The following is a 20,624-nucleotide window of genomic DNA, read 5'->3' on the forward strand; positions in this document are numbered from 1 at the left end:
AAAAAAAAGGGAAAGGAAAACACAGAGAGGCCGCACACACTGTCAAGTAGAAAGGAAAAGAAGAAAAAAAATAAATGGAACAATTCGGATAAAGTTACTCATGGAACATCAAGCATAGATCACAGCGTGGATTTGTGATGGTGATTGTGGCACCCGGAGGGACATATACAGGAACAATGCAGGAGTCGTGAGTCATGTCCTAAAGGGGTGGTAGTCAGGAGGATAAAGCACAAGCGTGGAGTGCATTGGGACTTGGAGAAACAGCCGCACAGACTAGTTATCGCATCAGCAGAGCCATGTAGTAGGGAGGGGACATATAGTGGATCAGAAATGCAGGACATGCAAGCACCAGGAGCGCATGGCTAAGCGCCCGGATATCCAGGTCAGCCGGTCGCCCCCTAGTTATCATTGCGAAGGTGCGTCGTCGTCATCCTGATGTGACAGGTAGGAGATTAGTGGTTCCCAAATGTCTTTGGGCCTAGTTGGGAGCGGTAGGAGTTCAGAATAAGTGACGTGTTGGACCTGACAGTGAGTCATATCCGAGAGCCACTCCTTAAACTTGGGCGCTCTGCCTCGGCCCCAACGACATGCCACACGTCGTTTAGCCAGGAGCAGAGCGGTGTCAATGAATTTCCTGCTGGATTTCGGAAAGTGTGGCGTGTGCCCCAGCAGAGCAATAAGCGGGTCTGCTTCCACAGTAACCTTGGTCATCGCTGTGAGGGCCTCCGTCACCTGTTGCCAGTACGCCCGCACAGCCGGGCACTCCCTAGCGAGGTGCAGGAAGCCGGCATGGTCAGCTCGGCAGCGCTCGCATTCGTCAGTATCAGCGAGCCGGAACCTGAGTTTTTTGACTGGAGTATAATATAGCCGCTGGAGGAACCTGTAGTGAATCATCTTGAGCCTGCTGCTTGCCGATATCCTGGCAGTGAGCGTGCAGCAGTACTGCCACTTCTCATCAGTAAGAGCAGTATGTAAATCCTCACTCCAGGCCGCTCGAGCACCTGTCTCAAGAGGGTCAATGTCTGACCGAAGTCGGCGGTATAGGCCGGAGACCAAGTGCGCCCCATCCTGCGAGCTGAGCAGAACGTGTAGAGGGCCCAGGGGTTCTGGCTCATGGGGATAATCCGGAAGGATATCCTTCATCCCCTGTCGGAGGCGAAGGTAATAGAATATGTCAAGAGGGGAACGGGCATGAGTGGCAAAGAAGATGTCTATGGACTTAAAAACATTATTCGAAAACAGATCACCCCAGGTGATAATGTGTAATCGACCGCAGAGCAGCTGGAAACCACGTTCTTGCAAAAGTGCGAGTGAGGGGTGAAATGTCAGGGGTAGGAGGGGAGAGTAAAGGAAAGAACAGGAGAGTCTCCTGGTCAGGCGGCGCCAAGCGTCCAGGGTGCAGGAGACCGAAGTGTTAGGAGTTTGGATCAGCGACTCTGGGCAATGAAGTAAGCCGTTGAGCGGTATGGGATGCACGATCCAGTCCTCCACTGCTAGTTGCGGCATGAAGGGCGTGGGAACCATCCAATGAAAAGCAAAGTGGGCCTGCGCGCAAAGGTAGTAGGCTTCAAGGTCAGGGACATCAAATCCCCCGGCCTCGTAAGGCAGTATCAGTGTGGACCATTTCAGCCGCGGGGCCTTGCCTCCCCAGAATAAACGACAGAGCTCCGATCTCAGGGTCTTGAAAAAAAAAGCGCCCGGGTAATACGGGATATTGAGAAAAAGGTATAGGAAACGGGGTAACACAACCATTTTGATGAGGGACGCCCTACCAGCCATGGAGAGTGGCAGAGTGATCCAGCGGTCGACTGTGGCAACAAGAGATGTAATTGCTACTCCGTAGTTGGAGCGAAGGGTCTCCTCACGATCCCGCGAGATCTGAATGCCTAAGTAGCGAAGGTCCGAGCGGCACCATTCGAGAGGGTAGTCGAGGGGAAAGTGAATCACAGAGGGCGTGAGGGGAAAGAGCTGGGACTTAGACCAGTTGATGTGTATCCCCGACATGCCCCCAAAAGCTACAAACTCCCTCAGTAAGGGGTTGAGATGAAGTTGAGGATGTTTAACATAAAGGGTGATGTCATCCGCATAGAGGGAGACATCTATCTGGCGCTGTAGGCACTGCACAGCACTCTCCCGGTGCAGCTGACGAAGCCGACATGCAAGAGGCTCAACCGCAATCGCAAAAAGAAGAGGGGACAGAGGACAACCCCGGCGCGTGCCCCTCGTGATGTCTATCGAGGGGGACAGCTTACCATTGACGAGAACTCTCGCCGTCGGTCGTGTGTAGAGGAGTTGTATCCAGGAAAGAAACAGCTTGGGGAAACCCATACTCGATAGCACTGAAAATAGGTTGGGCCATTCGACTGAATCGAAGGCTTTGGAGGCGTCCAAAAAAACGGCAGCGACCGGGAGGTCAGGGTGAACTGTGCGGAGAAGCGAAAACAGGGTGCGCAGGTTATGGGACGTAGAGCGTCCGGGAACAAACCCCGACTGGTCTGGCAATACAATCCTAGTCATGAGCAACGAAAGCCTAGTAGCCAGTACCTTGGCTAAGATTTTCACGTCGCAATTCAGGAGAGAAAGGGGGCGATAAGAGCCACAGGAACAGGGGTCTTTACCAGGTTTGAGGAGGGAAGTGATGACCACTTCACGCATGGAACCTGGGAGAATGCCATCAGCAAGTGATTCCTCATATACTTCACGAAGGACTGGGGCCATTATGTCGATATAAGTTTTATAGAATTCGGCCGGTAGCCCATCTAGTCCGGGCGCCTTGCCATTATTAAGGGACATGATGGCTTCACGAATTTCGTCCAGTTCAAACGGGGCCGCCAAGAAGGCCCTATCGCCGTCACTGAGCCAACAGAGTGCCACATCGCTCAGATAATCAGCGTAGGGCATCTCCTCTGAAGCGGTGGTAGTGTACAGATTGTGATAATGTGAGGTGAGGGTGGCTAATAGCGCGTCCGGGTCCCTAATCGTGTGTCCTTGGCTGTTAGTGAGTTCCAGTATGGCATTACGATCGCGGGGAACTCGGGTCAAGACTGCCAGAGCTTTACCCGGGCGGTCGCCCTCACAGTATCTCCGAGCCTGCCAGTGTTTCCCCTTGAATCTCGCCTCCCTGTCGGCCTCCTCTTCATATTTGGTCAATGTGACCCTGAACTCCGCGTGTAGTGCAGGGTCATCCCCTGCGACCATACGGTTCTCCAGTGCTCGCAGTTCCCTGTGCAGTTTACGGATAGTGGCCTGTATGTCCCGGAGGACCCCAAAGCTTTTAGCCATGTAGAAACCTCTGACAGTCACCTTAAAGGCCTCCCAAATGTGCTCCACCGAGGCGACCGACCCCTTGTTCCTTGGAAAGAAATCTGCAATTTCCTCCCCCAACTCAGAACAGAACAGGGCATCCAACAGAGCCGTCGGCTGTAGGCGCCAAGGAGGCCTAGGGCAATCCCACCCCGGGAGTCTAGTATGCATCAGGACTGGGCTGTGGTCAGAGTATGTCCTCGGTAAGTGTGTGACCGCCGAAACCCCAGGTATTATGCCAGGTGTAACAAGGAAGTAATCCAGTCGCGCCCAGGTACCAGTCTGTGGAGTGAAGTGAGTTCCCTCCTGTCTGACCGGTTGTAGGGATCGCCATATGTCTACCAGGGCCCCCTCAGCCATAATGCCCTCAAGGGCCTCTCGTGCCTTAGGTTTGTAGTGGGCAGTCCCATCAGCTCTGTCCATGCTGGGTACCAACGCCAGGTTGAAATCCCCACCCCAGATGACATGGCGGGAGCCCACGTCTAGGATTTTACCCCAAAGTGTGGTGAAGAAACAAGGCGTGTCCACATTAGGGGCATAACAATTTACAAAAGTGACAGTGTCATGACCCATTCTCCCCCAGAGCAAAGCGTAACGACCTCCCCCATCTACCAGTTCCCCGCATTTGTGAAACGGAACAGTGCCCCGGAGTAGGATGGCCACCCCCCTGGCATACGTGGAGTAGGATGAGAAGGTACGGGTGGCAGCCCACCTACATGCAAAGGTGGTCCGCCCTTGTGGCGACAAGTGGGTTTCTTGGAGCATAGCAACATGCACATCATGTCTAGTGAGGTATGCAAGAACATCCCGGCATTTCCTAGCATTATTGAGCCCACGGACATTCCACGACAAGCAGTGCAGCTGCGCTACAGACCCCAAAACCGCCATTTAGTGTGATGTAATGTAGTAGCATTTCTCCTGCAGAGCAGTGCAGGCAATAGCAAAGGACTCGAATCCATGTGAGCAACAAGAAATAACATAAACCAAAAACAGTTTCCGGTGTGCAGGCCTCCCCCATCCCAACGGATCCCCCCCCCCCACCCACTACAGCGCCCCGAACTTGCCTGCAGCCAGTCAGTCCCACCCTCAGTCTCCCACCCTCTCCCCCCCCCCCCAACATCAAAGTCCAACATAGCAACAGTCATCATGGGGTGCACCCAATGGGGTAACAACATCGAGGGCGCACAACCGCTGCACCCGCCGATGGCCTCCAAACACTGTACCGCCCTCGGTGGAGGCCAGGGCTAGGTAAGCGGATCTTGGTATACGTTACCACAGAAGTGTCCAGGCACCGCCAAGTCCAGTCGAGGAGTCAGCCACCTCGGAGCAAGCAGGATGAAGAAGTAGCATGCCAGGACGAGGTAGGCAAAGGGTCAATTCAGGTAGATGGTCGTGGTCAGTTGTCGTTCTCCGCCGCAGAAGGATCATCATCCCTTAAGTCAGCAGCCGCAGCATGGTCGCCACCTCTGGCCCTTCGGAGTGATTTCAGGTAATCCTCAGCTTTTTGGGGGTTCGTGAAGAAACGTTGCTTCCCCTGATGCGTGATTCGCAGTTTCGCTGGGTAGAGTAGGGCGTAGTCCAGTTGTGCTTCACGTAATTTTTTCTTCACAGGGAGAAATTTGCGCCGTTCCTCCTGGACCATAGGGGTAAAATCCGGGTAGATAGAAAATGTTACACCATCATATTGGAGGGTTCGTTGAGTGCGGGCAGCCCTCAGCGCCACATCGCGGTCACGGTAGTTCAACAATTTGGCGATGATGGGCCTGGGTGGTAGGCCAGGCTTAGGAATAGGCGCCAAGGACCTATGTGCGCGTTCGACAATAAACTGCGGTGAGAAAGCATCCTCGCCTATGGATCCCTTGAGCATCTTCTCAACGTAGAGCTCCATCCTGCTCGTGTTGGTGGACTCCGGAACGCCCGTGACGCGGATATTGTTGCGTCGGCTACGGGCTTCCAAATCCTCGTTCTTAGCTGCTATGATCCTGAGGAGATTGTCCATGCGAGCCAGCTGTGTGGTATGGGTGGAGGCGACATCGTCAGCGTCAGAAATGCGTTGCTCCGTGGCCGCGAGCCGTTCCTCATGCCGATCCACCCTGTGGACCAGAGCGTCAAGTCTAGCTGTCACACCATCCACTTTCTCCACCACGGTGGCGAACCCCTGCCGCATCTCCTGAAATAATTGGTGTAAGTCGAGTTCCTTGGCAAGTGAGGAAAGAGTGGAGGAGGAAGCGGCGCCGGAGCCAGGATCCGCAGGAACCGTCTTCGTGGATTTCTTTGCGCCATCGAAGCTGATCTTTGTTTGGCGGTTCTCAGGACGAACCATCTTGAGCTACTAGGTCGGCGCCGCCGTCCGTCCAGGCCGTACCAGCACAGTGCAAGCCGGGTCCAGTCGGGTTGGGATGTCGAAAGATCGTGAAATGACCTGTCTCAAAGACCCGTAGGCAGGAGTGTCCAGCCGCGGTACAGAAGGGCAGTGCGGCACGTGTAACCTCAGTGGCGGCAAGCAGAAGGGGTCAGGCTGGAGGCCGTCCGACCCGCAGCTGCGACAGGACGGCAGTCCCAGTGTGTGTAGGCAAGGCCACGGCAGCACAAGGGCTCCCCGGGGAGGCAGGTCCGATGGTAGGCCTGGGTACGGGGAAGAACGCGTGGCCCGCAGTCCCACAGAGGAAGGCCAGTGGTGGTGGACCCCCGGGAGCAGTGAAGGTCCGTGTGGCAGTGAGGCCGTTGGCGCCCAGGGACCTCCGCAGGAGCCGGAGGATGAGCGGCGGGCCGGCGGGCACCGGGGCCCGAGCAGGTCAATCGAGAGGCGGAGGTGGTGGTGCAGGAATCTGACAGGCCCGGCTGGGGAGACTCTTGGGAGCAGTGAAGGTCCGTGTGGCAGTGAGGCCGTTGGCGCCCAGGGACCTCCGCAGGAGCCGGAGGATGAGCAGGTGGGCCGGCGGGCCCCGGGGCCCGAGCAGGTCAATCTAGAGGCGGCGCGGGGCCACGCAGCTCACTCCGGCAGCAGCAGGCAGGTAAGGGCAGAGGTGGTGGTGCAGGAATCTGACAGGCCCGGCTGGGGAGACTCCTGGGAGCAGTGAAGGTCCGTGTGGCAGTGAGGCCGTTGGCGCCCAGGGACCCCAGCAGGAGCCGAAGGAGGAGCAGGCGGGTCGGCGGGCCCTGGGGCTCGAGCAAGTCTATCTAGAGGCGGCGCGGGGCCATGCAGCTCACTCCGGCCGCAGTAGGCAGGCAGCGCAGGGCAGCAGCGGGAGGCAGGGTCCACGGGAGGAGCGTCACTCACCCTTCCCAAGAGTGCGGCGGTATTCTCAGACGGCCGCCGGTAGTAGGCCTCAGCTCCGCCAGGCTATGCCGCTGTCCGGGGGTTCCGTAGGTCCGACGTCCGTTGGGGGCAAACCCTGCGACTGCTCGCTACGGAGGACCAGCGGCCAGGCGGCGGATCCCCAGGTCACGCTACAGTCCGAGGGCCCTGCACAGGGGTCGTGAGCTCCGAGGTAGGCGGGGCCCAGCGCCGCGTGTCAGGCACCGACCTCGCGCAGGACTCCACAGCCGACCTTAGCGTCCAGCAGCGACCAGGGCACCAGCCGGGCCGATGTCACTCGGCAAGATCTCCGCCTCTTGCGATAGGATCGGGACAGGCTCCTGGGCGACTGTGAAGGGCAGTATTGTGCTTCAGGTGACTGTGTCTGGGGCGATGCCGGTCACCCGTGGCAGAGGATAATCGAGGATCGATGGCCAAGGTGCGGGAGCTGCAGTATCAAGCAGCCATTCCGCGTGTGCGCCCTCTAGCGCCCCCCGAGAGCCACACATTCTTATACGCACCGTACCCCTAAACGCAATGGGTGTACGCACCATAAACCTATGACCTTGGGGGGTACAAAAAGTACCCCTACGCACCGTACGCCAACATTCATAGGGTGTACGCACGGGGATATAGGCACCGTACCCTTGAAATCCAGCTAGGAGTGTACGCACCATACCCTGACGCACCGTACCCCCGCTCTCATGGGGTGTACGCACCGTACCTGGGGGGGGGGGGGGGGGTCAATTTCGTAAACACTTCGAGGCGAAATATGCTTTTACGGATGTTTTAAGCTCCCGTAGAAAAAGAGTCGTATGGAGTGTTGTCGATACGATTCGTACTTGCTGGGTCGGAAAATACAGGTTCGATCTGTACGACATCGCGTACTGCGCGTTCCGAATGCGATTTGTATGGATCAGTGAGTTGTACGGTCTTCGGTACGATTAGTACGAAGAACTGCTTTGGGTACACATCGTCCTAGGTCGTACGTACGGGTACGGTTCTCCATATGAATCGTATGGGAAAAATGCTCCGTACGGCTATTCGGAGGGCATTTTCCTGAATCGAAATTGGCCCCAAAATAAATAGTATGTCTTCAGAATCATTAAGTCCATGACCCAAGGCCAGCTGACCATAGTTTTAGAGCACTCCTAGCTACAGCTCTAATTTCTTCAGCCTAATTACAGAGGTCCCTTTTGGTTGGTTCATTGTTGTAATTTGTAGCTTCAAAGCTGTTGAATAAGACTCACAGATATGTTGATTTTATTTTTATTAGTAAACTTTTTTCTTTTTTATGGCGGTCTCTTTTATTAAACATTGCACTGTGTGAATTAATGAAATATACATTTGATTATAATTATTGGTGTTTTCGAACAAAGGCAATAGGTGTGCTTTTTATATGTTAATATGCTGACCACTTCATATAGCTATTAGGCCCACTTTTTATATTTTAGTGGTCTAGCCTGTTGACAAAGTCACTACGTCTGCCTTACTTAAAATGACACCCTTCATATTATAACACCCCATAGTAAGCCAAGTCTACCCGCGAGGGGGTTGGGGTTGGACACCAGGCCCGGTGCCCAACCGCCTCACTGTGACTAACCCACCACTGCGCCCAACCCACCACTGCGCCCAACCCACCACTGCGCCCAACACACCACTGCCCACGGCTCATGTGTAGCAGGTCTTTTGGGCATCAGCAGAGGGTTGAGTGCAGGGCCTTGCCATGCGGCCAAACCCATGCCGCAGACGGTCACAGTCTGTGTGCATAATGGGGTTGGCTGCCCATAAGTGATTGGACGCAGTGCCTTGCCTATGTCCAGGCCCTGTGGCCAACTTCACACTGTGCATGTTTGACAAACTTTCAATGAAGACAGTGAATTTTCCAACAGCGTGATGCACTGTTTAATCAGTTTACAATTGATCTTTTTTGCATCCACATTCTTTTAGTCACTGTTCTTTAGTTTGTCCTTAGGGGGAACCACATTGCCCATAATGCACTGTTAATGCACTGTGTAAACCGTGTCCTTACAAAAGCACTTCTTTTCCTAATGTTACCTTCGGTGCATGCAGGTAAATACTTCCTTTGCGCCTTTAAAGGATACAATTCCATGTATGGCAGGTTGTATGTCATTATTGCAATCTCCGTGGTCACACCACTCCCTTGCTGTAACCTAGAGTTGTTGGAAAATTCACTGTCTTCATTGAAAATCTTTGTGAAATACTTTTTATTGTATTTGTTCTTAAGATTGGAGGCACTATACCTGGCCAGTTGTCCTTCCTCGGTGTTGATGCATAATGTTTAAATACTCAACAAGTGACTACAAATGCGTGAGCGTATGATTAAGACTCGTTGGGAGTAAAAACGCATATTGCTGTTTGCTGTGCCAGGAATAAAAAAAAGTTACTTCTGGACTGGTTGGTGGGCTTGATTTCATGTGGGGCTACGTTGGGGGAGGTGGGATTGTGGTTCATGTGCAATGCCCCGGTTACTTACCGGTAATCTTCATTACTCCGAGTATAGTCTTCCTCGCCACATGAGTTACAAAGTGAGCTTTAGCTCCACAACAGAACCCTCCAAAGCAAAAAGAAACCACCTCCCACCCCTCCCAACATGGCCGACCAGTCCCACCTGACCTCTATAAGAGGCGGGCCGGCCCAACCAATCAGCCTGATCTACCAAGCAAACAATGAAGCCGATAGCCAGACAGGGAGGGGGGGAGGGAACTCATGTGGCGAGGAAGACTATACTCGGAGTAATGAAGATTACCGGTAAGTAACCGGGGCATTACCTCCTCGTTAGTCTTCCTCGCCCCCTGAGTTACAAAGTGAGCCAATACCCAAGCCAACAAGGCTTCATTGACCACCCTAACAACAACACCACACGGTGATGCAGGGAAACCAACCCAAGGTTGAAGTATAACAACTGACAAGAAAACAGGGATCACAGGAAACCTGAAATCAAGACCTCCAGGAAAAGGAGGCCAACCAGGAGTCGCAGCTCCAGCACTCAGAATGGCCCCAGCGAAGTCCCCCCGGGACTGCTAGAGACCCACGTACCAGGCGGGGGACGACCACGCCGAAGCCAGATAAAACTCCACAGAGGAGACACCCACGAAGGGGGCCCAGGGAACAGAGCCACACCTCGCGGACCGACCCTGGGCCCCCGCCGGATCCACCGAACCCAGCGAAGCGTAGGGAAGGATGCCAGCCTGTGTAAGCCCGCGAACCAAGGTGGAACGAGGGCTAGCGGCCCGAACGAACCGGGCCAAAAGACACAACACAGGTCCTCCCACCGGGAAAGGAAAGACGTGCGGCCAAGAGAAGCCAAAACAGCACGCCGAACAACCAGCACGGACAAGGGAGGAACCTCGTCGGCCGGGAAAAGCAGTAATTATACCACCTGAGTCCGAGGCCCCAGGGAAGGAACCCCGGGAAAGACACGGGGACAAGCCGGAGGAACAACCCCGTCCGGCAAAACCCGCAAGAAGGGCGGGGAGCGGAGGAACGACCCCCGCACGCCCCTCCGCCCAGCAGACACCATCGCCACCAGGGAAAACCACCTGACAGGCGAGGAACCGCAGAGCCACCGAGGGCCGGGGCCCAAAAGGGCGGACCCCGAAGAGCTCGTAGAACGAGAGAGGGAGTATGCAAGTGTATTGCGATGTGCATAGCGCACGTATCACCCCAAGGCATCAAGGTGCGTGCCATGGGAACCTGACCTGGTATTCCCCTGTGAGATAACCCCAGCAGGATACAAGGTGAGAGTCAGGCATCCCGCCGCCAGGGGCCCTAGTGGAGATTAAGCAAGCATCTGCCCAGAGTTGCAGAGTGCGAACACGGGAGACGAGTAGGCACCGGCATGAGAATTCTCGAGTCCATGGAAGTATTTAAGCCCAAGACCCACCGAGGCGGGGAAATGAACCCTGGTCCAGGATCAATCTCAGCTACCGGGACTGCCGCCTCCAACCCCTGAGCCACACTGCTCCACTAACATGGAACGCTCCACGAATTAGCGTGACCTCCTTGCGCCGAAGCCGTGACAATCCTCTCTGTATCTTTCCAAATCAAGTATACGTGCTGCCGGAGCGAGCACTGGGCAAGCAGCCTCCACCGCTCCAGAACCAGGCCTGCACAAGGAGGCAGGCCAGCCGACAAGAGCCGGCTCAACACCGGCGCCGAGAGCGGGGGACCCAATCCCAGTACGGGAAGATCCGGGATCGGCCAGGCGGCTCGAATCGCCAGCTCGGCCAAAGGAGAGGGAACCCGGGGCGGAGGACCCCGCCGGGAGCCAAAAACAGGAATGCACCAGGACATGCGCGGCAACCACGCGCGGGTGCCAGGCACATCACTCCAAAACAAGTCCATGCGCAGCCGGGTCGAGCACCCAGGAGCACCCCGGCCCTGCCCAAGCGAATCCAGCCGAGGACCCGCGAAAATCAGAGGGCACGGGGGAAACGCGGACATCAGACCGAAAGGCCACGCGAAAGACCGGGCAATAAGGACCCGGAAGGAGGAGCAGAACCCGGGCAGGAGGGCCGAGTCCCTCTCCCAGAACCTATCCACCGGAGGCAGACCGAGCCGAGGCACCAGGCGCCGAAACACCACCGGGGTCAGGGCGAGACAAGGCAACGAAGGAAATTCCGACACAGTCGAGCCGCCGCCACAGAGCCGGACCCCGGGGGAAGGGTGGCCCGAAGGGACAGGACCGGTGAAACCGACCCACCCAGGCCGACTGACCCGTTTTACGGAACGCCTCACGAATAAGCGAGACAACCCTGCGCAGGGGCCACGCCAATCTCCTCAGAATTGTCCCAACTTTTGTACATGAGTGGCCGATGCGAGCACGGCCAATACATCCATAAGTCCACAAGCAAACCACTCGGGACCCAATATGCCCGGCATCCCCCACACTCAGGGGGCGCTCGTACAGCAAGGGAAAACCGGGATTCACCCAGGAACACATGCCCAGAAAGCAACCGGAGCCCCAGACACACACCGGAGAACCCCCAGCGCCGGACCCAAAGCCCATTTATTGGCCAGGGCCCATTAGTAACGACCTGGGGATACACAGGGATGCCCAAACACCCCATATCCCCCGCTGCCCCCCCCCCCTGTAAACCACTGGCATGCTATAGCAGTACCTAACCGGCCCCACAGGACCGGGGGAAGGAAGAGGGGGGGGGATTTTTAGGCCCAGGGACCGCTAGAGCAGGTCCTCCACCCTAAAACCCAAGGGCCAGCTCACGCCGGCCCATCTTACCTGAACAGTGCTCTGGAGAGAATCGTGCAGAACAAAAAAAACAGGCTGATTGGTTGGGCCGGCCCGCCTCTTATAGAGGTCAGGTGGGACTGGTCGGCCATGTTGGGAGGGGTGGGAGGTGGTTTCTTTTTGCTTTGGAGGGTTCTGTTGTGGAGCTAAAGCTCACTTTGTAACTCAGGGGGCGAGGAAGACTAACGAGGAGGTAATGCGGCCACACCTAGTTCACACCTTTACATTCACCTAATTGGCCGTGAGGGTCAGGCTCAAACATGTGCATTGATCACATTTACCGGGGTATACCTTTTAGTGCAATCAACGTCCATACATTCATCCATACTTGTACACGTGAGTGAACAGAGACATGACACATCTGTGTGATTTGGAATGTTTTATTCACATTCTGGGGAGTCTTGGAGCCAGAGGGGTACATGGCCAGTTCAAGCCCACATGACATGGTTGCTCAGTGGTGGGCCAACCAGAGTCCTTGGGGGAATGCAAAGCTAATCAGAAGAGGAGGCGTTCAGTCAACAGCCGGATTTCTGTGTTATTTGTACAAGAGCAGATATGGCAGTCCTTGTCGGAGTTCAGGTGAATGTCGCAGAGCGTTCTGGGGACAGTGGGAGGTGTTGTTCCAGGGCATGATGCATAGGTCTGAACCAGGCACGGACAGGCCATGTGGCCGGAGCGGATGCTCACCTAGTCATTGCCCTCCACATCTTACTCCTCTGAGACATCTTCTGTGTCCGGTGTGTGTGTGGTGGTGTTATGGCAGCATCACTGTAGGCCACTGACACATCAGGGTGCAAAGGTCATAGGGCTGCATCACTGTGTGCCAATGACACATCAGGGGGCTGAAATGTGTGTGTCAAAGTTCCGGCAGCAGTTATCTGGGACAGGCTCTGGGGCAGCAATGACAAGATGAGGATCTGTAAGGCCCGGTAGATCCCAGCTACATGTGGCTGGTGTTCAACCGTGATAGTCCTACTTCCAGCCTGCATCCTCTCCATGGTCTCCATTGTCCTCCGCATCTGTGCCAACTCTGTGCTGTCATCGCTAGAGCCTGTCTGACTATACAGTTCTTGTATCAGAGTAATTGCCCCAGCGAGGTCAGCCAAGGATTGTTGGTGATCTTGGTGCGGACAGGCGGTGTCCGTTAGGGACTGTACGTGGTCCCTCATGGGACTCAGACACCCATGTATGGCATTGAGTTTGGGCTCCATGAGGTTGAAACCCACCTGCAGCTGATCTGCCAACTCCACCTGGCACGCTAACACACGGCGTTGGAATTCCATGTGTTGGTCGTGGGGGTCCTGTGGGCCAACCCTGGTGGTGTGTGCTTCCTGCTGTGTGGTCTGTGCAGGGTTGGGGTCACCGCGATTCAGCTGGGCTGCCCTGCTCCTGGGGATGGGGTGCGGAGGCTGTCCACGAGCCGTTGGAGGGTATCTGGCCAAATGTGCATGGTGTCCTCTTTATCATCACTGCGGAGATGTTTGGTCTGCTCTGCAGGAGGTGTTGATTGTCCCTCTGCAATGTCGTCAATGTTGATGTGCTGTGATTGCTATGTGTATTTGCTGCATTGTTGGCGAGTCTGCCCTGCAGCTCTGATTTGGCGGCCCCTTATCCCTTTGAGTCGGTGTGCCTTTGTCTTGTGTGGTTTTCGGGTACTGTGATTTTTGCGACTTGGGTCATTTGTGCTCCTGGACATATTTGATACTCTGGAGCATTGTTTGTCTGCAGATGTGTTTTTGACGTCATGGGTTGTAGGTGCATGAGATGTGTCAGAGTATGACCTGCTCCTTTACGGATGTGGTCCACACTCAGCCACCTCAAAGTCATCTCGTGCCCTATGTCATGTATTGTGAGTGTAGCCATGCTATCTGTCATGCAGTGTCACTTGCATAGTCCGTGTGGCTCATGGTGCTGCTGCTTTCCTGCATTCAGCACATGTACATGGGTAGGTTGGGGCATTGGTGATATGGAGGGGGGCCCATTTGTGCACATTGCTGCCTTCCTGTTGGCAGCAATTTTCTCCTTGGTTTGGCTGTGCACTTCATGCCAGCTCCTCTTGACCTCCATTAACCTCCTCGATACTCGACTGCATTCACATTGGGGACAATGGACTGAAATATTTCCGTTTGTGTTGCCAATGCGGCAGTGGAGGTGACGAACAGTTGTTGGTAGTGTTCGATCACCTCCATGACTATGATCTGGTGTTCCTGCGGACTGAACCTTGTCTTCATCTTCCTCTTCTCCTTGTCCGTTCCTGAGCACAGGGTTCCTGGCTGGTCCTCTGTGGGGCTTGTGGGGTCCGGGTTGTCCTCTGCACTTGGTCCAGGTGCATTCATGGTGCTACGCAGTTTGATTTGGTTTTAGTGTGTTTTTTATTTTGCTTTTATGGTGCATTTTCCCGCATGACGTGTGGAGATTGCAGGCCTGTGGCTGTTTTTTGATGATTTTTGTATCGCGCTTGCCCTCATCGCAGATTTCTTTGCGTTCGTGTTTTGCATTTTGGTGGCGTTGCGTTATCGTGAGCCTATCTCATAATGCCGCCTGCTTGGGAATGCTGCGTTACCACGGTGTTATTTGCCCGCATAAGACTGCGATGTGAAGAGTTACATTAAGCTACCTGTGCGGTAGTTATCACACGTTCTTGAGAATATCCCCCTTAGTCATCTAGAAATGGAAAAGGTTCCCCCGCCAGGAGAAAAAACCCTGCCTGATAGATCAAGAGCAGGGACATCCAATACTCTCTTATAAGATATTAGGCAAAACAACATTTTAAGCTTAGCAGACAATTCCTTGCGCGAAAGGCACTTATTCTCCAGCCATCGCTCTAAAAATCTTAAAATCACATTAAAATCCCAGATCGCAGAATATCTGGCCTGAAGGGGTTACATAAGCGTATGCTTACCAGGTGTTCAACAACCGGTTTCCCTTCAATGGGGAGTCGCCCTGCAGAAATAGCAGACCTATAGTTGTTAAGGGACCTATAACCTCGGCCTGAAGTTGCCTAACAAGAAAGGAAATTAATCACCAGGCTGACATCTGCTCTAGTGGGATCGGAATCCTGATCTTCACACCAATAAGACCATCATCCTCATGCCAAAGTATAACGTTTGTGGGTGCCTGAAACCCACCCCAGGTTGATATATAAAGAAACCTGGGGAGAAACGCCTCACACTTGCAATCTAGCTCCGAAGCCCTCCAAGTCACCAATCGGAGTTGCTCCAAGCAGACCAACGGATTAGGTTTCTTACATGGTTGAACAACAGGGTCTGGTTAACTGTCATAAAGAGAGGAGTGTTTCATTACAACTCCACAGCTAAAGGGAACCATGGTTGTGCTCTCCAGAATGGAGTCTCTAGACAAATTGCTGCTTTCTGACTCTGCACCTAAGACAGAACTCTGTGGATAATGCTAAATGTAAAACACATACCCCAGCTAGAGAGACTAGTCCTGTTAGAAGGCATCCATTGCTACTGCTTCTGGATCCAGCTTCCAACTGAAGAATAGAGAAATCTGACGATTGAGACGTGAAGCGAAAAGATTAATTCAACAACGGCCCCAGCTATGATTGATACTGAAGAAGACCTTCAAGTGAAGTCTCCAATCGCTGAAATCTCACTGAAAGTGGGAGTTCCAATCCGCTATAGAGTTCCACTCCCCGGGCAGGTACTCCGCTTTAACTGAGATCCATTGTTGAAGGCACCAATGCCAGAAGTCCTTGGCAATCTTCGCCAATAACTGAGACCTTGTACCGCCCAATTTGTTGACATAACGAACTGCTGAGATGCTGTCCATCCCCAGCAGTATGCAATATTTCGTCCTAGAGGGGGTGAGACTTGATTACAAAAGAACCCGCAAGGAGTTCCAGGCAGCTTATATGGAGCTGAAGCTCAGACACAGACCATCGACCGCCCCACCCCCATGACTAGGGGCCCACATCTGTATCCCCAGCTGCCAAGTATCGCTTTCGCGTTCCAGGTCTCCATGTGGTTGAGCCATCATGTCATTTCGTCTTGGCCTCCTCCGAGAGGTAAACCTGACCTGCATAGGACAGGCCCTACAGCAAGTGTTTGATTTTGATTCTCTGTAGAGCCCTTTAATGGAGGGGACTCTGAAAAATGGCCTGGATGGACGATGCCAAGAGACCCACAATCTGAGCCACAGATTTCAACGAGACTGTCGGGGTGGCTAATGCAGCCCTCAACTCCTTCTTGATATTCTTTATTTGCTGAGCAGGAGGGATCAATTGGGATAACACCACATTTATCTGGAACTCCAAAGTGAAAGGATCAGGCAAGACTTCAGGTGATAGATGATAATCCCAGGTCTCGGAGGAGTTGTATTGCCCAGGTCAAATGCATACCCACTGTTTACGGGTCTTGGGCCAGAAGACATAGGTCATTGAGGTAGATGATCTACCTCACCCCTTTGACGCGAAGAGCCTCTACTATAGGTATCATTAGCTTGGTGAAGCACCAAGTATCTGATGAGAAACTATAGGGAATGACCTTTAACTCAAAGCAGCGACCGAACCAAATGAATTGGAGGAATCTCCAATGAAGCCAGAAAATGCGAACTGCCAAGTACGTGTCCTTCAGGTCCAACCCGACCATCCAGTCGCCGTCTTGCAGACTATCCTCTGCATCCGCATCACAACCAACTCCGACGACACCCTCACCGCCGCCGAGCACCTTCACTTCCAGATACACACCGACCCCAAGACCACCCTCTGAGGCTCTCTCATCTACAGACCCCCGGGGCCTCGCACACAATTCTGCGAAGCCATCGCAGACTTCATCAGCCCGCTTGCCCTCACCTCTTCAGACTACATCCTCCTAGGGGACCTCAACTTCCACCTGGAAAACAACAGTGACAACAACACCACCACCCTGCTGGACAACCTCGACAACCTCGCCAACCTCAGACTCAAGCAGCTGGTGAACACCCCCACCCACTACGCCGGCCACACACTTGACCCAGTCTCCTCCTCCAGTGAGCACATCTCCTTCAGCCACTCCACCGGACTACACTGGACAGATCATAGCTGTGTCCACTTCAACTTCAGGAAAACCACGACCCACCACCACACGCAAAAGGCCCCCGAAGATGCTGGAGAAAGATCACCACCGACCAGCTCACCACCTCACTGAGCCAGAACCCTCCCACCAATACTACGGACTCCAACGAAGCAGCCCGCAACCTCACACAGTGGCTCATCAACTGTGCCGATACCCTTGCACCATTGAAGAATCCTCCCAACAGACCAGGCAGCAAGAAAGCCTTGTGGTTTACCAACGACCTCAAAACCTCCAAGATATCCTGCCGTACCCTCGAGAAAGCCTGGCGCCACGACCAGTCAACAGATAACATGACAGCCCTCAAGAACGCCATCCGCAAACACCACTAGCTGATCCGCACCACTAAAAGGACAGTATTCAGAGAACGACTAGACAACCACACCCACAACAGCAAGGAACTTTTCAGCATCGTCAAAGAGCTCTGCAACCCCAGCGCCAGCAACGTCGCAAGACCTCTGCGACTCACTCGTCTCGTTCTTCCACAAGATCGCCGACATACACAACAGCTTCAGCGCCCAGACCACGCACCCAACCACAAAACCGACGCCCCCCCACCACCCTTTGCACCTGGACCCCCGTCGAGCCGGGAAGATACCACCCACGTGATGAGCACCATCCGCTCCGGCTCCCCAGCCGACCCCTGTCCACACCACATATTCAACAAAGCCGACTCCATCCTCGCACCCCAACTCCGGAACATCATTAACAACTCCTTCGCATCGGCCACCTTTCCGGAGACCTGGAAGCATGCGGAGATCAGCGCCCTCCTGAAGAAACCCACTGCGGACCCCACGGACCTCAAGAACTTCCACCCCCATCTCGCTCCTCCCATTCCCTGCCAAAGTCATTGAGAAGACCGTCAACAAACAGCTTACCGCCTTCCTCGAGACTAACGGCTCCCTCGACCCATCGCAGTCCGGCTTCCGAGCAAACCACAGCACCGAGACCGCCCTCATCGCCGCCACCGACGACATCAGGTCCCTGCTCGACAACGGGGAAACGGCTGCCCTCATCCTCCTCGACTTATCAGCCGCATTCTACACAGTCTGCCACCGCACCCTAACGACCCGCCTCCACCACGCTGGGATCCAAGGAAAAGCTCTGGAATGGATCACCTCCTTCCTCTCTGACAAAACTCAGAGAGTCTGCCTCCCCCCTTCCGCTCAGCGGCCACCAAGATCATCTGCGGCGTTCCTCAAGGCTCCTCGCTCAGCCCCACCCTCTTCAACGTCTAGATGAGCCCCCTCGCAGCCATCGCACGCCAACACAACCTTAACATCATCTCCTACGCTGACAACACCCAGCTGATCCTCTCCTTCACCAACGACCCCGCCACCGCCAGAGCCAGCCTCCAAGAAGGAATGAAAGACATCGCGGAATGGATGAAGCACAGCCGTCTGAAATTGAACTCAGACAAAACAGAAGTCCTCATCCTCGGACCATACCCCTCTTCCTGGAACAACTCCTGGTGGCCCACTGCTCTGTGCACCGCCCCCATTTCCACAAACCACGCGCGCAACCTGGGCTTCATCCTGGACTTCTCCCTCACGATGACCAAGCAAGTCAACACTGTCTCGTCCTTATGTTTCAACACCCTGCGGATGCTCCGAAAGATCTTCCAATGGATCGCCACCGAAACCAGACAGACAGACACCCAGGCCCTCGTCAGCAGCCGACTGGACTACGGAAACGCCCTCTACGCCGGAACCACAGCCAAACTTCAGAAAAGACTCCATCGCATACAGAACTTTTCCGCACGACTCATCCTGGACATTCCCCGATACAGCCACATCTCCGCCCACCTAAGAGACCTGCACTGGCTCCCCGTCAGCAAGAGGATCACGTTCAGGCTCCTCACCCACGCACACAAGGCTCTCCACGACATATGCCCCGAATACCTCAACAACCGCCTCACGCTCTACACACCCACCCGCCAGCTACGATCCGCCAGCCTCGCCCTCGCCTCCGTCCCACGGATCCGCAGAACAACCACCGGAGGAAGATCTTTCTCCTACCTGGCAGCCAAGACATGGAACTCCCTCCCCACCCACCTACGACTGACCCAGGACCATCTCTCCTTTAGGAAGCAACTCAAGACCTGGCTCTTCGATCAGTAGCCCCCCCCCCCTTTCCTCCCAGCACCATAAGACCCTAGCGGGTGAGTCGCGCGATTTATAAATGACTGAATGATCCTGAGGTGGGTGGGTCCACTCCGTTTTAAAATGGCTGAACACTCTCCAAGAGTTGCACTCCCTCAGATTTAAGATTAAGAAAATGGTGCTGATGAAGCCCCCGGGGTGAGGGGGCGAATGACAAATGGCCTCCTTTACCAAGAGCGCCTGAATTTCCGCAGAGATGATCTCCTGTTCTCGTAGGGAAAAATACAGTACTTGAGGGGGGCACAGTTGGGTTGTGGTGCTGTAAAATTCTAGTTTGTAGCCTTGGACAGTCTCATGAACCTAGGAGTCTTGGGTCAGACATTGACAATTTTGTAAAAACAACCTTGTCCAGCCCACCAACACTACATCAGAAAGAGGAATAATTCTCACCTTGCCCGCGTCTACGCTAAAAAAAAGCTCGCTGGGATCCCTGGAAGTAGTTACGGCCTGATGATTGCCCCATGAATTGTCTGGTCCAGCAAGAGTGTTACCGAAAACCTTCTCCAGGGACAGTTGGGCCTTATCCATGGAGTTGGAAGTTTACTGCAAATTTTGTCAAATCCTTAATGGAAGGACCGCCAAAAAGAAGGCCCTGTGCCACTGACCCCGCCTCCAAGAAGGCCAACTCATTCAACTGCAGGTCGATTGGCATCAAGATGGTAAGCTGGTGCTTGGTGGAGATGGCTACATTAGTGTTTCGCAGCAGGGAGAACGCATGTTGCGTCCATCCAACAAGGAGATCTGGATCAATGGGTGCGTTGGATTCCTTAGCCTGAAAGGTCAGCTCCAGAATTCTTTTACGGGGCCCACGTGAAGGCAAGGAGCGTGTCCTCAAGGCTCTATTCAGGCCTTTCTTCTTCAGGCCCTTGGCCCACTTTTCATAAAAGTTACCAAGGTGGAATCCACCAGTGACTTTTCCTGCTAGGTCGGGCTTGGTGCGCACATGGTTCAAAACCTTGCCTGTTATATTTTTGCATGTAGTCAGCAACTTCCTGGGAGGGGTCCAGTTTGAGGACCAAGGCTGGACAATATCTCCTGCAGCACCTTAGGGGTATTGGAAAGTGACACCGAGGGGCGTCCAGAGTGCCTCCTCTTGCTAGGACCAGGAGCATCTTCCTTGTCGCTATTACTGGGATCAGTGGTTGAAGAGTATGAATCTGTCAGGCCAGAAGGATTAAGGGAGTCATGCACATCATGGGGTTTAGTGGCGCTATTACCATGGTCCTCCCTGATTGTGGTAGACAGCTTCTAAAAGGCATCTGTATGCACCCACCATTTTGCCTAAGCCTTTCCCTTCCAAGGCTTGCCAAGAGGCACCTGTAAATATCCCGCAGGTGTGAGAGGGCGGAGCAAACCCTGCTTACAGACAAAGCCCTTAAACTGGTGAGTGAGGTAGCCCAGAGCGCTGGCCATGGGTTTAGTCAACTGATAACTTGACACTGTTATCTAGGGCACCGACAAGGTTCTCCTCTAAGGAGGCCAGCATGTCTTCCTGATAATAGTCGTCATCCTCAAAA

General features: G+C 54.2%; 2 non-coding genes across 2 annotated transcripts; both read right to left on the reverse strand.

The window, feature by feature from the left end:
- Positions 1 to 10,590: 10,590 nt before the first annotated feature.
- On the reverse strand, positions 10,591 to 10,697 carry LOC147729071 (U6 spliceosomal RNA). Its single transcript, XR_015309228.1, has one exon. It is a non-coding gene; the product is annotated as a U6 spliceosomal RNA (small nuclear RNA).
- A 645-nt stretch (positions 10,698 to 11,342) lies between these two features.
- Positions 11,343 to 11,449, reverse strand: LOC147729072 (U6 spliceosomal RNA). The gene has a single exon (XR_015309232.1). It is a non-coding gene; the product is annotated as a U6 spliceosomal RNA (small nuclear RNA).
- Between the last annotated feature and the right edge of the window lie 9,175 nt (positions 11,450 to 20,624).

The sequence above is a fragment of the Lissotriton vulgaris genome, chromosome 2_2, assembly GCF_964263255.1.
Source record: "Lissotriton vulgaris chromosome 2_2, aLisVul1.2, whole genome shotgun sequence".
In the NCBI taxonomy this organism is placed as follows: Eukaryota; Metazoa; Chordata; class Amphibia; order Caudata; family Salamandridae; genus Lissotriton; species Lissotriton vulgaris.